We start from the raw sequence: 17,704 nt of genomic DNA, 5'->3' as shown, positions 1-17,704 counted from the left end.
CAGTAATGCGCACATTGTTGCGCCTGGCCCGACCTTCAAATTCCTCCAGTCGACGGGCAGAGAGGTCACTAGCAGTCCACAGCTTCTCGACCTCCGCCTGCAGTCCCAAGACATCATCCGCAAGGCCAGTAGTCTTGAGGTACAGGGACTTGACCCGCTCATTGGTTTTGGCCAAATCCGCGCGTATCAAGTTAACATCGACCAAAATCGTGTCCACTTTTTGTGCCAAGGCATCAAACTGACGCCCGATCGATGTTTGCATCCCCTCAATAGCCCCCATGACGTCCTGCAACGACAGCTCCGAGGCCGGGGACGAGTCAGCTTTCTGAACCTCCAGCGACTGTCCCGATCCAACAGGCGACCCCTTCTGCTGGGCATATAGTGTCCACTTTTTGTGCCAAGGCATCAAACTGACACCCGATCGATGTTTGCATCCCCTCAATAGCCCCCATGACGTCCTGCAACGACAGCTCCGAGGCCGGGGACGAGTCAGCTTTCTGAACCTCCAGCGACTGTCCCGATCCAACAGGCGACCCCTTCTGCTGGGCATATCGATCCATATTGTTGGATTGGGTATAGCCTCCCCGCCTGGTAGCCTTGAATTTCGGCTTGTCAGCCTCTGCCTTGGCCGACATGGCAGACTCGATGTAGGCAATTACGGAGAAACGTCCCCCACCCAGCTAAATGAGACAGGCCGGACCGTCACTCAGCGACCTGGGTCGGGCGCAAGTCCTCCAGATGTCCGTGGAGCCTCAGGAAGCGCTCTCAGGCAGGGGCCAACATAGGGCGAGAAAGTGAAAGTGAAAGTGCGGCGATCTCCATCCGCCCGTCCACACCCCACAGGCCCGCTGTTGTTCAATTAGAGGCCGGGCATCTTGCCAACGCGAGCTCCTGGCATCCCTCGGAGGTAGGCCGCAATCCGCCGTCGTCCACAACTCCGGACCCCGGCGGGCGATTTTAGCCCGGGCAGCGTCAATCGCCCCCGCGATGACTCATCTGCAGGATACCGTGCATAAAAGACAGGAGAAAGAACAGGATAGTTGACGGAGGGCGCGAGGGTCCCGGGAGCTCAAAGCTCACGCAGCCATCTTGGTCACGCGCTAGGCTCCTCCGGTCGAGATATATTCTTAAAGTGTTGTAGTTAGAAGTGCCCACCCTTGTATCATGCTTCAAACTTTGTGTCATATGAACTGAATCGGTTAAAGCCACTGATTATGTTTGTCCTAGTTGATTTTGAAATCTATGGTAACTCCTGGTACAGCACATATCCAAATCGCAAGCCCCACAACCACAACATTTTAACAAAATGTACCTGGGAAAAGCTTTGCTGTGGGATAGGTGCCTTGTAAATAACAGAGCATGCAGGTTTTAGTGCAGAGACAGCTAAAATCTGTATCTTATGTCTCATAATCAGACATAACTCACAATTGATCCTATTTATCACACCTGATAAATTGAGACCCCCCCCTCTCTCTTATTATTTAATTTAACATGTGCAATAGATATCACACTATCCTCCAGGGTATTCGTAATCAGGGCCTAAGTAGAATTACATCGTGCACATTACAAAACTATTGTGCAGTCCTAATAAGCATAATTTTCAATGTGCTTTTGGGGAAATATATATGCATGCAATATTGTTAGAAACACTTAAGCTTGGGATGTAGCCAAGAGCCCCTGGGTCAGCGCACCTTTTAACTCCCTTGGTGCCCTTGAGGGGTTCACCCTATTGGGGAGTTCAAATCATTACTTCCGCCCCTGTTGGTCATTGGCTTCGCACTGGGGGTGGCTCCTCGGCTTAGGCTGAGGAGCGTCGCCCCACTGCCCTTTGAACAGGAAAAATAAAATGATAGTAACATAGTTATTATCATTTTATTTTTAGCGGTTTCTGGGCTGGGTTAGGGCAGGGTGGGGCTGGAGGTGGGGGGGAGTGGTTTGCACACTCCAAGTAGCATGACTGCTTGGTCGGCAGTCTCCCCAGCAGGCTGCATTACACAACCTAGTGGGGAACTTGCCCAGGCCCCAGTCCCCATCTGAGCGCTGATCCACGGCGCTCAGACCAATCACAACGCTGCAAAAAAAATATTTTTTTAATTTTATCTAGCGCAAACTAGACCCGAGACATCGGGTATCAGAGTGCTTTACATGAGCACCAGTTTCGTTACAGATGGCCTCATTAATTTTTGTAAGACACGGGGATCTTACGTGATTTGCCCAGGATCACAGGATGTTGAGCGTCATTGCCGAGGCTCGAACCCGGTTCCCCAGCTTCGAGGTCGACCGTTCTAACCAGAAGGCTTAATCCTCTCCCCAAGCATTGCAGTTTTGTGATTGGCTATGGGAAGCCTGGGTGCTTCCTGGTTCCACGCCTGGCTGGAGAAGCAGAGGAGTGACGCGGACAGCGGAAGAGGTAAGTTGTAATTTCTTTTTTAATCTTGCCCCTCCCCCCCCCCCGCAACCCTCTTTTCTCCTGTCCCTCCACCCTCATTCCTTGCCAGCCACTACTGGCTTCACACCAAACTTGCCCTAGCCTGGGGGCGAGCTGGGATACTTCCCCTTTGATGTGACTGCCAGGCAGCCACCTAAAACTGTCAAACAGGTTCTTACGGGTCCACATTGGCTGCTATGGTGCCGGCCCACTATGCCCCCCTTGGGGGTGGTGGCTACAAAAAAAGCACATCAATCTCATTCCATACCACTTATTCCATTTTGCCTTCGGATGTGGGTGGCATGGACTTTTTCCCTGATGGTCGAGAACGGTGCTGTCCAGATGGCATACCTTTTAGCGGGTGATGGTGAAAAGCATTTTCACTATTGAAGCAACCTGCCAAACTAGTGAAACTGTATTTTTACTGCCACGTGTTTTAATTTGCTAATTTGCACTGACGGGAGCTGTGTTAAAGCTCAGGGGAGGGGCGCTAGTGCGCATGCGCCGAATCAGTGGTATAGTTGTCAGACCACGCTGCACCACGGACACACATAAAAGCGCCTGACGACGCGACCGGGTTGCGGAGCTAGAGGGGTCTGCCCCCGTGAAGACCAAGCCGAAGGTCATTCCTTGTTGTACCATTTTTAAAAGCTTTTTTAAAAGCATTTTAACTATTGAAGCAACCTGCCAAACCAGTGTAACTGTATTTTTACTGCCACGTGTTTTAATTTGCTAATTTGCACTGAGGGGAGCTGTGTTAAAGCTCAGGGGAGGGGCGCTAGTGCGCATGTGCCGGATCAGCGGTATAGTTGTCAGACCACGCTGTACCACGGACGCACATAAAAGCGCCTGACGCACGACTGTGTTGCGGACCTAGAGAGGTCCTGCCCCCTGTGAAGACCAAGCCGAAGGTCATTCCTTGTTGTACCATTTTTAAAAGCATTTTTAAAAGCATTTTAACTATTGAAGCAACCTGCCAAACCAGTGAAACTTTATTTTTACTGCCACGTGTTTTAATTTGCTAATTTGCACTGAGGGGAGCTGTGTTAAAGCTCAGGGGAAGGGCGCTAGTGCGCATGCGCCGGATAAGCGGTCTAGTTGTCAGACCACACTGTACCACGGACGCACATAAGAGCGCCTGACAACGCGAACGCGTTGCGGAGCCAGAGGGGTGCTGCCCCCTGTGAAGACCAAGCCGAAGGTCATTTCTTGTTGTACCGTTTTTAAAAGCATTTTTAAAAGCATTTTAACTATTGAAGCAACCTGCCAAACCAGTGGAACTGTATTTTTACTGCCACATGTTTTAAGTTGCTAATATGCACTGAGGGGAGCTGTGTTAAAGCTCAGGGGAGGGCCGCTAGTGTGCATGCGCCGGATCAGTGGTCTAGTTGTCAGACCACGCTGTACCACGGATGCACATAAAAATGCCTGATGACGTATCCACGCAGCGGGCGCGTGCCCGTCTGCGGCCGAACGCGCCCAAGGGCCAGAACCCCTGCCTCTACACCTCCAGACCACCTCTGCTATACCAGTGCAGAGCTAAAACAGATAAATAAAACCCTAGAGCCCTCATGCGCCCATTCTATCTCACTTGAGAAGTATCAGGATAGGTGCATACATTGCATGTATGGATTTTCCCTACTTGACCCCCTCTTCCCCTGGCAGGGAAACCTTTCAAACTACTCCTGCTTAACTGTAGATCCCTGCCAAAACACACCTCTGAAATTTCAATGCTACTAAAAGACTCAGGACCAGAAGTCCTGTTTCTTACGGAGATCTGGCTATCCCCAAGCTCAAGAGCCGGACGTTGTGCAAGCACTCCCCCGGGCTACCTGGTCCAGCATTCAGACAGAGCAAGTAGTAAGGGCGGTGGGATCGCAATTATTCACAAAAACCACATGACCTGCTGCATCCTGGGCAGCCCTCTATTAGAATGTGAAAATGCCCACTTCTCAGTTGAATTCACCCCCTCACTTATATTTGTAGATATTCTTATATACCGCCCTCCTGGGGCACAGGGCCAATTTTGTAGTTCTGTACTGGAAACAGTTATCAACCTCGCTAGCATCTCGACTAATTTTACCATTCTCGAAGACCTTAACCTACATTTTGACGATCCCCTGGACCTTTCTTCCACTGACCTAGCCCACGACCTTGCGGCATACCAACTGCACCAAAAGGGCCCGCAAGCAACCCCTATTAAAGGTCACCTCTTTGATCCTATCTTCTCTAGTCTAGGCGAACTAATAGGGAAAGCCCCCTCCCTCTCCCATGGATGGACCATTTCCTAGTCCCTTTTTCCTGGTGTCCACCAACCGCGGGCTCACACTCCCTAGCGACACGTACTCGAATACGTCCCTGGCCCAAGCTATCCGTAGAGGAATAGACGCGTGAATTGGAAAAGACCAAACCCGACCAAGACGCTGATCCATCCGCAGCTAATAGAAAGTTCTCTACCTGGATCGAGAACTCACTCGACTGTGCTACCCAGAAAAACAATACAACAGAAAGACGGACCTAACAAGTCCGCATGGTTTACCCCCAAACTACATCTCTTGAAACAACAATGTAAAAAATTAAAAATAACATGGAGAAAAGACTTCTCAATCGATAAGAAATCAGAATATAGGTTGGCCATCGCAACTTATAAAGCAGAAATAAAAATAGCCCAGGCCTCTTACTCTGAGGTAAAGATTTCAGCATCAGCTAATTCCTCCAGAGAAACATTCCTTGTCGCAAAAAAACTACTTAAAATCCCATACCCCCCGGCGGCCCCAGATCTGTCCGGACGCCGTTGCAATGAAGTAGCAAGATTCTTTTCCACAAAAATCCAAAACAGCCTCAGGCACTTCCCCCAAACAGATAATGAGTCCACACCTAAGCCTACGGACTCGGAATAGCAGGAGAACAATCACTTCCTACAGACATACACTCCGCTTACCCAGGAATCACTCCTTCCCATTCTATCCTCTGTCAAGAGTGGGTCACTCCTCAACCCAGCACCACCTAACATTCTTTTTTTTTTTTTTTAAAAACCTTTATTTGTGCATCTTAAAAGAACAAATACGGGCCTACAACCGTCAGGCCGGCCACGATACAATGAAGCACTGATACCCACATTACATCCCCCGTGCGTCAATGGTCAGGATTAACAACGAGTTATGAGTCACATACTGGAGATATCTTTGACACCCGGGGAAGGAGAAGTGAAGGTTAATTTTAAGTTTTTAGATTATTTTATCAAAGAAAAAGTCAATGAAGGATAAGAACAAAGGAGATTCGAGTCCGCAAGATAGCCTCATCACACGGGAGAGCAGCAACATCAGTAAGAACAACAATGGAAGTAAAAAAACTCAAACAGTGAGGCGGTGCCGAAATATAACAGGATAGTCACATGAGCAGGTACGCACCCCTCCGGAGCCGCCCCCACTTGATCCACCCCACACCCGGACCCCGAATCGAAGAAAGTAGAGCGCAGAGACATAGAAGAAAAAAGGCCCATAGAACTAATTAAGAACAGAGTATTATCCCCCCACCCTACACCAATGCGGAGGCTACGGCCTACCCCCCCCCCGACATAGTGCCTGTCGCCCAATGAACCCGAAATATAGAGAAGAGAGAAAGTGGGAATAGAGTAAAGAAAATAAGAAAACAGAAAAGAAGGTGAGGAGGAGCCCACGGGACACCAGAGCGCCCCGAACCATCAGCCAGTCATGGCCCCCACACACTGAGAGCCCACTACTCCAAAAAACGGCATGCGAAGATACCATGGCACCACAGTGTAAGCGAATGGATACAAGTCGCGATGAGTGCGCGCAAAACAGACATACAGTTCCAGTCCCAGGCCAGCCCGTCCATAAACCCTGGCAATAGAAGTCAGTCTAGCCCTGGCCCGATCGCGGGCGTGGGATTAAACCAGCCCCTGCATGAAGGCCCCGTGTCCCGAGCAGACAAAGACAAGATGGCCGCTCGTGAAAGGATGGTGAAGTAGGATCACGAAATGGCCGCCAACCATCGGTTGAGGTCCCTCTTTGCACCACATAAAATCCAAACCTGGCAATTAAGGTACAGGAGTTCCACAAAAAGTAAGCCGTGGACCACCGCGGACGGTTCCACGACGCCGTTAGGTATCGCTCAACAGGATAGTCCAGCGGACGCGGCGAGGCAGGCAACAATGAGGCAGGCAGCCATGACCAGGGGGACAAAGTGTCCGCAGTTGAGGTGTAGAGCGGTGTACCCTGAGCGCCAGGAGCGCCAGGTGAAGGCATCAGTGTAGTACAGTCATACATCGCCGTTGCGTCCCCGCAAGTGGACAAAAGCACCGGGAGATCCACGCCCTGTAGATGACAAACAGTGCGCTCACGACCCGCAGCCGACAGTATGGGGTCAAGCCGCTCACTCAGCGCTTGCAGGCCAGCGCACATCTGTAGTTGGAAGTCCCGCAGGGCAGCCAGAACGGAGCCGCATGTCGGCGGAGGCTGGGCCCCCACAGCGGCAGCAATCCGGGACGGCACCGTGGAGCTGGTGTCCGTAAGAGGGAGGGCGAAGTGGGCAGCGGGCGAGACCGGAGTAGCACCCCCCAGCCTCGAGCAGGCACTCAGCGCCATGTTTTGCCGCTATACGGTGCAATGGCCGAGGGGGGGGGGGGAGTCGTGGCAAGGAGTCAATTCCCCTCAGGTCTACGCCGCAACGGGAACGGCCGACAGTCGCTTCTCTTCTCGCAGGTTCCCTTCGCCGATGGCTGGGCAATAGGCGAAGGGGGCAGCAGCATCCCACAGCGCGGTCATCAGAGCGGGACAGGAGACACGCCGCACCGGGGCCCACCCCACAGCTCCAGCCCAGCCGGCACAGGGTGCAGAAGGTGTCCGGCCGTCCCTCTCCGGGCTCATCCGGCAGCGATCCGTGGTGCGAGGGGAGATCGGGACCGCGGGGCTCAAGTTAGCGCTCGCTGGTCCGGTAACTGCGGAGCTTCCAGGGGGCCAGCAAAGGCCGTAATGGCGCAGGATTTCAGTGCCGAAGACAAAAGCACCCAGAACTCGGGCATCCGGGCGGGCTGAGACTCCGGGAAAGCGGCAGCACGGTCAGCGCGTCTTCGCACACGTTTCACCTCGAAAATCGGCGAGGATGGGCATCAGGATAGTAGTCCGAGGCCACGGACCGACGGAGCCGGGCGCTCAAGCGTCTGCTCCGGTCGCCATCTTGGCTCCTCCCCCCCACCTAACATTCTTAAACTGGTAGCACCTACTGTTGCCTCTCCCATCAATAATCTAATCAATGCTTCATTATCATCCGGCACAGTCCCCCATGATTGGAAAAAAGCAATGGTGAAAGCAGTATTAAAAAAACCTTACTTGAACCGGGCTGAACTGGGCAACTACCGCCCCATTTGGCTGCTCCCCAGAATCAGCAAAATTGCGGAAAAATATGTCAACCGCACACTCTCGGCGCACCTTGAGGCCCACAAACTGCTCCACCCCTCACAAACAGGCTTTCGCCCTTGTCAGGGCACCAAAACCGCCTTGTTAGCGGTGGTGGAAGATTCAAGAAAGATTCTCGATTCTGGAGGATCCTCTGCTATAATCCTCCTTGACCTAAGCGCAGCCTTCGACATGGTGAACCATCGCACCCTGGTTCACCATCTCAAAAAGGTGGGAGTGACAGGCACGGCCCTATCATGGCTACAATCATTCCTGGAAGAAAGATACTTCCAGGTATTTGAAGGTGACATCATATCCAAACCCTTCCCACTGCAGTGTGGAGTGCCCCAGGGACCGTCCCTGAGCCCACTCTTTTTAATGTTTACATGGCCCCTCTAGCCGATATTGTATCCCCCTTTGGAATCCACATAGTCACAAATGCAGACGAATCTCAGCTAGTCGTGGCGCTGAACCAGGCTGAACAGTCGCCCACTGATCTTCGTTCCTGTCTCAAGGAAGTTGCTAACTGGATGAGCTCATCTCACCTAAAGCTCAACGGTGATAAAACAGAGCTTATGCTACTGGGCAACCAGTCAAGTTTTAACTCGAGCACCATGTGGCCGGCCTGCAAGGGCCATGCACCAGTCCCAAAAACCGAGATAAAAAGCTTGGGTATTTGGTTACACCAAGATCTCACCTTTAGAGCCCAAGCGAGGAAGACTGCTGCCACGTGCTACGATCTGCTCAGAATGACCTGCAAAATACTACCCCTACTATCTTGCCACTCAAAAAAGCTACTGATCCAGGCCCTCATCCTCTCTAGGTTAGATTATGGTAACGCTCTCTACTTAGGTGCCCCAAACTCAGTGATTGCTAAACTGCAGACCGTGCAAAATTCGGCAGCAAGACTGCTCAAAGGCACGAACAACCGCTGCTCAGCAAAGCCCGTCCTACGCTCCCTTCACTGACTTCCAGTACAGGAGAGAATACATTTTAAAGCTCTCTGTATCGCGCACAAGTCCCTGGAAGGAAAAGGGCCACCCATCACCAAAACCCTGATTAGACCTTACAAGGCTACCAGAAGACTTGGCTCGGATGAGCTCCACCTGGCTGAAGTGCCCAGAATCAAAAAGGCCAGAAAAGGTGGCCGTCTTTTCTAATATAATGCTGCCAAGCTCTGGAACTCCCTACCGCTCCCCATCCGTAAGGAATCTAACCGTCTTGCATTTCGAAGACAACTAAAAACTTGGCTATTCCCATAAAGCATCCCCCCTCTAGCATCTGCTGCAGCGATGGGATGCCTCCGGGTAGCCATGCGCTATATAAAAGCCACTTTCATTTCATTTCACTAGAGAGCAGTCTTACACCAGGCTCAGGCAGCAAGTGTGGCATCCACCAGAGGGCAGTCTTACACCAGGCTCAGGCAGCAAGTGTGGCATCCACCAGAGGGCAGTCTTACACCAGGCGCAGGCAGCAAGTGTGGTATCCACCAGAGGGCAGTCTTACACCAGGCGCAGGCAGCAAGTGTGGCATCCACCAGAGGGCAGTCTTACACCAGGCGCAGGCAGCAAGTGTGGTATCCACCAGAGGGCAGTCTTACACCAGGCTAAGGCAGTGAGCGTGGCATTCACCAGAGGGCAGGCTCACAACCGATGATCAGTCTCCCATCTTCACTCATTGCTTTTGAATGCAACAGGCTCCTTTATCAGATAAACAGCATCACCTCCTCGCAATCTGCTGCAAATAACATGTTGATATCTCCTACTTTATGGTACTCAATTTGCCGACCTTTTAGAGAATTGGAAACTTGTCACTGGATTTTCGTGGATTCCAACTCGTGACCTGCCAACCAACCGTTTAACACGTGAACGGCTCACCTCATTGGTCTAGTCCACAGCTGCAGAGAGGGTTTGGGGGGGTTAACACAGTGTAGGCGCCAAATGTTATACTAATTTAATAGCATAAAAACCAGTGGTTATCCAGTGTGTTTTAGAGGGACCGATTCCAAAATACGGCTGGCAGGCAATTCAACAAACAAATCGGGAATCTGTGTCTAAACCTGAGCAGCTAAAGTCTGTGTTTAACGTTGAGGGCGAGCGTACCCTTTCCAAGACCCCTTTTCACCCACATAAAGTGAACACAACGACGAGGAAGGGTAAGCCTCAGTGTAAGGGAGATTACAGTTACAGTGAGGAACCAAAGCATTGCGCGCTTCCTCTCGGTGAACCCGGCCTATTTATTGACCTTGAGGCAGCCAGGCCTTGGGTACCAGACAGGAGAAAAGAGAGCAGCAGAGAAACCAAGAAATAGTTCCCAGGAAAAGAAGCAACAATCCGACAAAGCCAAACAGTTTATCTTTGTGCTGTCTTAAGGACAAGTGCTTGTGCGTTGGGCATTGAGATTTAGTGTTGTTACAAATTGTATGCGTCTAAATGCAAGGAAACAAGGGATGTGTGTTTTTTAAAGATGTACTAAAAAACCTCCGAGCCAAAGACAGTCACAGCTTGCGTAATGTAAGAGCATGAGTGGCGTCTCTTGGTGCCGTCGGTCTGCTGGACTGTCCTTGTTGGCTTGATTGTGCCTCCCGGTCTGCCCGGCTTGCCGGGAGGCGCGTTGGTTGGATGCACTTTGCGGCTGGCGCACCGAGGCTTCTGTGGGGTTCCGGGTCCTGGCTCCATAACTTCCTAAGGCCGGGCCTGGTGGAAGTCGCGTTGCAAAGGGGTGTTCTCGATCCTTCTCCCAGCTTGTGGGTGGCCTCTCCTTTGGCCCGCCTCTCCCTTGCTCGCCGAGCCGCTCCTGGCACGATGGGCAGTCGCTGTTTGCCGGTCGGTGCTGTGTTGGGGTGCTCCGCTTCCAGTTTCGGAGCGGTTCTGGCAGCGCTTGTCCTGGTGTGCCATTCTTGGTAGGGGTGCCTGGGTGTCCTGGGGGCATTTTTCAGTTCCTGCTGCATGTGCATCCTCCATGGTGAGAACTGCAAAGCGGTTTTTCTTCTGTGTATTATTTCTGCTTTGTGCTCAGGCACTTTGGCTGGTGGGGGCTTTGTTGGGGCTGCTGTATTCTGTTCTAGGTTACTCCAGTTCTGCCTGCATTCCGGGTGTCTGGTAACTTCTCTGTCCAGGTGTGCCAGTCTTGGTGGGCATGCCTGTGTGTCCTGTGGGCATTAATTTCGGTTTCTGCTGCGTTTTAATGCCCCATGGTGAGTACAGCGTAGCGTTTTTTAGGTCTCCCTGAGTCAGCGCGCATGAGCTGCTCGAAGAGACTTTAGTAGGTGAGTTTTCAAAGGTCTGCTGGCTGGCGACAAGCTTGCGTTCACACGAGCGTGCACGCGCGAACCGCCAGCCTTCAGCAGCACTTTGAAAACTCACATACTAAAGCCTGTCTTATAGTGTGTTTTCTTTACTTTTGGAATAAACGCGGTTGCCGCGATTATAGCAAAAGTAAAGAAATAGAAAAAAAATCTATTTCTTTACTTTTGCTATAATCGCGGCACCCGCGCTTTACATTTAGCATTAAAAGTGAAGTGTGGATGCCGCGATTATAGCAAAAGTAAAGAAAAAGATGTTTTTTTCTATTTCTTTACTCTTGCTATAATCGCGGCACCCGCGCTTTACTTAAAGCGCCGGGATTATAGCAAAAGCAAAGAAAAAGATGTTTTTTTCTATTTCTTTACTCTTGCTATAATTGCGGCACCCTCGCTTTACATTTAGCATTAAAAGTAAAGTGCGGATGCCGCGATTATAGCAAAAGTAAAGAAAAAGATGGTTTTTTCTATTTCTTTACTCTTGCTATAATCGCGGCACCCGCGCTTTACTTAAAGCGCCGGGATTATAGCAAAAGTAAAGAAATAGATGTTTTTGGGGACATTTTCCCAAGCCTTCAAGCCAACAAGACCTACCAGAATCTCCCGGGTCCTGGGTCCAGAGCAGCGCATTGTCAACGGGGTGCCAACGCTGTGTGTCTCCCCCGCCGCCAAACAACATCGTTGGCCGCAGTTGGGGGAGACTACAGCTCCCGTGAGCCTTTGCGGTCCAGCCTACTTCCGCCCACCAGCGCGCCCGGAGGCGCTTCAAAAGCACCGGCTCCCCCCGCGTCGCGGGACGCGCGCGGGCGGTGCCGGGCTGAGCCCGGGCAGAGGGCGGGCCGTCTGTGGCCGTCAGGGGCCAGAGGAGGCCGGGCCGGGCCATATCTCTATCGTCTGGCTCAAAAAATCCCCCACGAAGGACAGAAGGTACTGTTGCTACTTGACATTGTGCCGTTCAAGTGATTCGGGGGTTTACATTGGATAGTTTACCAACCGGTGCATCATGCCTAAACCTACCCTCCCCAAGCGTGTTCAAGGGTTTCGCGCATGTGTAACTAAACACCAACAAACGAAACCAAGAGCACCTGAGGGCAAACTCCCGACTGCAATAGACTTAATGCTCCAGAAAGCTATTGGTGTGGTCACCTCGGAAATTGAACTGACTGAGCGCCGTCTTTCCTTAACCCCCGATCTTCCATCTTTGGGGTCACCTGTCCATCCTATTGAGCTAGATTCTAATGAAACACATACTAGCCAGATTTGTTCTCCATCGGTTGCAATTACCCAAGATCTTATAATAGCACCCATGGTTACTGAGGGTTTTATTCCTATACCCCCCAAAACAAGGGGAAAAAGGAAAGCTATAAGGGCTTGTAAAAAGAGTAGGAAGACTCAGGGGAGTCCGTTAAAGGGAACCATACATTCTAGTACTCAAACATGTCTCATTGGTCCACCACCAACACTTTCCCAGGATACACCATATCCTTCTTGGGTACATACAGTGGTGATTAATATTGTTGACCAATGTAGGTCTATTATAAAAGAGGAGGTAGCCCCTATTTTAAAACTAGTCCAAAGCTTTACGAAAGTACATACCGACCCTCCCCGTAATTTTACGGCTAGTACATTTAACGCTCAAAACGATGGGTTGCTTACACTTCAGACTCCATCGCTAGCCCCAGTGCCTGCCCAACGTAAAGCTGGGCAAACTAAGGCAACCAAGGCTTGCATACCGACAGAGGGATCCCTTACAAATAATGGCACTAGAAGGCCCTCTGCTTATGTTCCCTACGCACAAGATCCATGTCCTAATAATCCCACCCCTTCAGTACAGAACACTAACACTAGTGAGCTTATAGCTACTTCCACTCTGGCTCGTAAAAATCCATTGGATATTAATACTGAGACTACTGTCACAAACTTGCCAACGATCAATCTTCCTCCAGCTGCATCCCCTGTATGTGACCATATTGACTGGTGTCCCTGAACTTAAGGAGGGTATTAAGGAAAATCACCTAGACCTACGAAATAAAGTTCTTTTTTGGTTGGCAAGACATGAACAATTCCCTTATGAGATGGCCAATGAGATCCTGATGGTGAGAAGGATTGCATGGATAGGACCAATGGGGAAAAGCTTGAGGGGGGATTGTGTGGTTATTAATTTTAGATACCCGCAGACCAATCACAAAATCCTCGTTCATCCCACACTACCCCTAGGTCAGCAAACTTCAATCAATGCGTCCCCCCTTGAATTTTTCTATCCTCAGTTACCCTGGGTTCCTGTTCCTCATCGAACTGGCTCTATCGCCACAGACATAGGGCTATCCCAAAATATTCCACAGAAATTTAACCTGAACATTCCACCCTTTAGAATTCCTGTGTACAATCGATTTGCTCCGTTAGAGGACGTTGATTGACTGGTCGATTCGACTGACCTAATATTAGATAAAAGGGTTTTGTCGTGCCCTCTGTTAATTGATGCCAACACCTTGACCAACTCCACCTCAGACACCATGTGTGCCCAGGTCTCTGGAATCATCCCAGCAAACACAAACCCTGCATACTTGGACATTACAACTAGTCCTATTCCCTCCTCTTCTTTATACACCACTCCCCAAAATATTCCTTCCCCCATTGACCCTTACCCTCTCAGAGCTATACCCATTGAGGTGACTTGCATCCCTCTTCTCCCTCGCCTCCTGTTTCGCGACCAGAAAGAAAGAATATTCACCCAAATAATCAATTAAAAGTATTATCTTGGAATGTCGCGGGCATCGTAAATAAACTTCCTTGCCCTGACTGGAATCTTTTCATCAATCAGTACGATATCTGTTTGCTTCAGGAGACTTGGGTAAAAGAGGAATTCACAAAAAAGGGCTTTCTCACAGTCAATAGCTTAGCCCTTGCGGGTCCTAGGGGAAGGCCATTTGGAGGGCTGTCTATTTTTATAGGGTCACATTTGGGATGTGTAATCTCTGAAATTACTACGCAAAGTATTGATTTGCAATGTATACAACTCACATTCCCTTCTGGGTCTATCCTTATTTTGGTTAACGTTTACTCCCGTCCCACCAAGTCAGGTAGCGAATCACCCACATTAGAAATCTTGGATAAATTTATCCAAACAGTAGCAGATAAGGGCATTCTGATTGTTGCTGGCGATTTTAATTGCCAGTTTGAGCCCTTACCGGGGCTCATTGATCCCATTACCAGAGAGGAGGATGAACAGTGGTCCATACCGGTCCTCCAAATTCCACCTATTAAGGCCCGGACACCTTTAGCCTTGCAAATAAACTTCTTAATACTCGCTAACTCACTGAGAGCCTGCAACGGGCGTTCCCTGTCGGACCTAGAGGGGAACCACACTTTTAATCGACCTGGACAGACTTCACGTATTGATTATATCATGGTAGAGGCCAAAACATGGCCCAGGATTATGGATTTTGAGATTCACCCTCGACACGATAGCGATCTTAATGCTTTAATCCTTGATCTGACTTTAGTGACGGAGAATAGTTCTACACAAAATAGTGGGAAGCCTAGGCCCCTACTCCTCTCTGGTGAAAGAAGACGGCTTAAGTAGCCGATGATTCTCAAATCCCCGGAAAAATGTTGTTCCGTCTATTCGGCCACATGCAAAGCCCTCGTACAAATATGTTACACCTTAGACCAGGACAGTGATAACAGGGAAATTGATGTACTTCAAATCCATACAGAGTTAGTTACAATATTGGGTGATTTTTTGAACCCAATAGTATCTAGGAAAAAGAAAACCCTGAAGGTCCTTTCCTGGTTTAATATCGAATGTAGGAGGGCTAAACTAGCTCTACTAGTTTCATTAAAATCTGATGATAGGACAAGGGTGGCTATGAGGAGAACTGAATATTAGCAGGTCGTAAAAGTGGCCAAGCAGAACTGGGAAGATGATAAATGGGACGATATTAAAAGAGCTCTTATTAATAAAGATATGAGGGAATTCTGGGCAATCATTCGATCAGATTCAAAGGAGGACCAAGTGGCCGATGACCCTAATATCGCACCGAGCCAATGGATTGATCACTATCAGAGTTTATACGCTCCCTTGGCTCCGGCCACTGAGTCCTTACCTTTCCCTAACTCGAATGATGAACCCATTGACACCATAACCCTCAAGGAAGTAGAAAAGGTTGTAAATAGACTCCCAGTAGGAAAGGCGCCAGGTCTGGATAAAATCCCTGGGGACCTATATAAGCACCAACCTGAGGTTTGGATCCCCTATCTTTGTTCCCTTTACAATGCTATACTCCATGGTGCACCTATTCCCAACACCTGGGCAGGTGCCGAGATAGTCCCGATTTTCAAGAAAGGCTCCCCACTCTTGCCAAACAACTACCGCCCGATTAGTTTAATCGATGTTAGCCAGAAGCTCTTTGCACACATTATTCTAGACCGAGTGCAAGCCTGGATGGATGAAAAATCAATACTAACCCCATACCAGGCTGGCTTTAGAGAGAAGACATCCACGGTGGACCAACTTTTTCGTCTACAAATTCTATATTGGAAAACCGTGAGGGTAGAGGGTGGCAGCCTCTACCTTATCTTTGTCGATCTCAAAGCAGCTTTTGACTTAGTTCCCCGGCAAACTCTTTGGGCGGTTTTGGCTGAGATGGGGATGCCTGCCTGTTTACTTGGGATTATAAAACGGCTCCACAAAGCCAATTTTGCCCAAGTAAGGTGTGGTAAGAGGGGCAATTTGACACCAAAGTTCCCTGTTAATCGGGGAGTTAGACAGGGATGTGTGCTGGCCCCAACCCTATTCTCCCTCTACACCAATGCATTAGTGGCCCACCTGAGGGGAGTTAAGGACATCGATGCCCCCAAACTTAACAACGAGCAGGTGGTGGCACTAATGTTTGCCGATGACACCCTTTTGGTGTCAAAATCCCCTATGGGGATACTGCGTGCCCTTGATAGTTTTTCCGAATTCTGTTCCCACAGAGGGCTCGAGGTTAATTCCTCGAAAACAAAATTTATGGTATGTAACCCGCCCAAAAAAAATGGCCCTAATCCTTCTCTTAATGGTGCTACATTGGACAGGGTTACTGTGTTTGAATACATTGGAGTCACACTTTCGGATAGGATGGAATGGGGTCCTCAGTTAGCAAAAGCCAAATTACGACTCACGCAGACCTGTGGTGGGATCCTCAAAATGCACAGAGCATCTACCTTCAAACCCATAGCACCCATGATCGAGATATACAAAGCACAAGCACGGGGTGCAACTTTTTATGGGGTTGAACTTTGGGGGCACTCCCCAACCGGAGACATTGGTAGACTTGAGAATTTGTTTCTAAGGTCTTTATTGACCTTACCATCTAGCACACCACTTAACCCATTTAGAATGGACTTGGGAGTTAGGTCTATTCAAGAAGAAATTGCACTAAGGCCATTATTGTATTGGCGGAGGCTGTGGGCAACACCGGAGCTTGTGAATTATTAAAACGATTTAAAATCACTAATGGCCCTTTCTGGTCTAGCCAATATACCGTGGCTAGTATACATTAAAAGGGAGCCTATTAGATTGGGAATTTCTGCACTATGGTATCACCCCGAGATAACTGCCCCTAAATTCTCTAGAGCCGAATTGGTTAATGCATTTTGGTTAAACAGTAAAAATATGATGCTAACCAATAATAAGCTAGGCCCATTGACTACGGATTTTTTTAATATTAAGGAGGAGTTTAAAATAGAACCTGCTCTAGATTTGATTGAGCCAAACGTTTCTAGAAAGCTGTATATGCAATTCAGATACGGTACACTGCCCCTGAGAGCCTTCTCAGGAAAGTGGTCGATAGATAACCCTTCTGATTGCCCAACCTGTGGTGCTACAAGTGAAACTGATTTACATGTTCTTTTTTTCTGTCCCACAAATAAATTAATCAGAAAACGTTGGCTCCTTCAACTTTGTAGGAATCTGGGCACTACACACTGTAAGGTTGCCTACAGAATCCTGAAGACTGACATATCATTACCTATAGTCTTCTCGGTATCACGCTACTGGCATGCTGTGTGGCGGAGGAGATGTTCCCTTCTTTCGTCCATTTCTTAGGCCCATCAAAATAGGTACTGATTTTAGGTTACTACTGTTTTTTATAACTATTTTAACTTATTACTGTTTTATTGTTCTAATGAATTGTTCATGAATTAATATAATCTTTATTGTACATACTTTTTATGAATTATAATAGTTATTTTTAACAATGTATGTTTCTAGATATAATTATCTTTTATGGTCTACGACCGAAATAAAGATTACTTTGAAATTGATGTTTTTTTCTATTTCTTTACTCTTGCTATAATTGCGGCACCCTCGCTTTACTTTTAATGTTATAAGTAAAACGCGGGTGCCGCAATTATACCACAAGTTAAGAAATAGAAAAAAAAATCTATTTCTTTACTTATGATATAATCGCGGCACCCACGCTTTACTTTTAACATTAAAAGTAAAGCATCCGGGCCGCGATGCTTGTTATGAATCTGTTTGCATCTTCAAAAACTGCACTTATAAACAAGTACAGT

This window comes from Triturus cristatus, chromosome 7 (genome assembly GCF_964204655.1).
Source record: "Triturus cristatus chromosome 7, aTriCri1.1, whole genome shotgun sequence".
NCBI classification, from domain to species: Eukaryota; Metazoa; Chordata; class Amphibia; order Caudata; family Salamandridae; genus Triturus; species Triturus cristatus.
Note: the sequence above shows the minus strand (reverse complement) of the source record.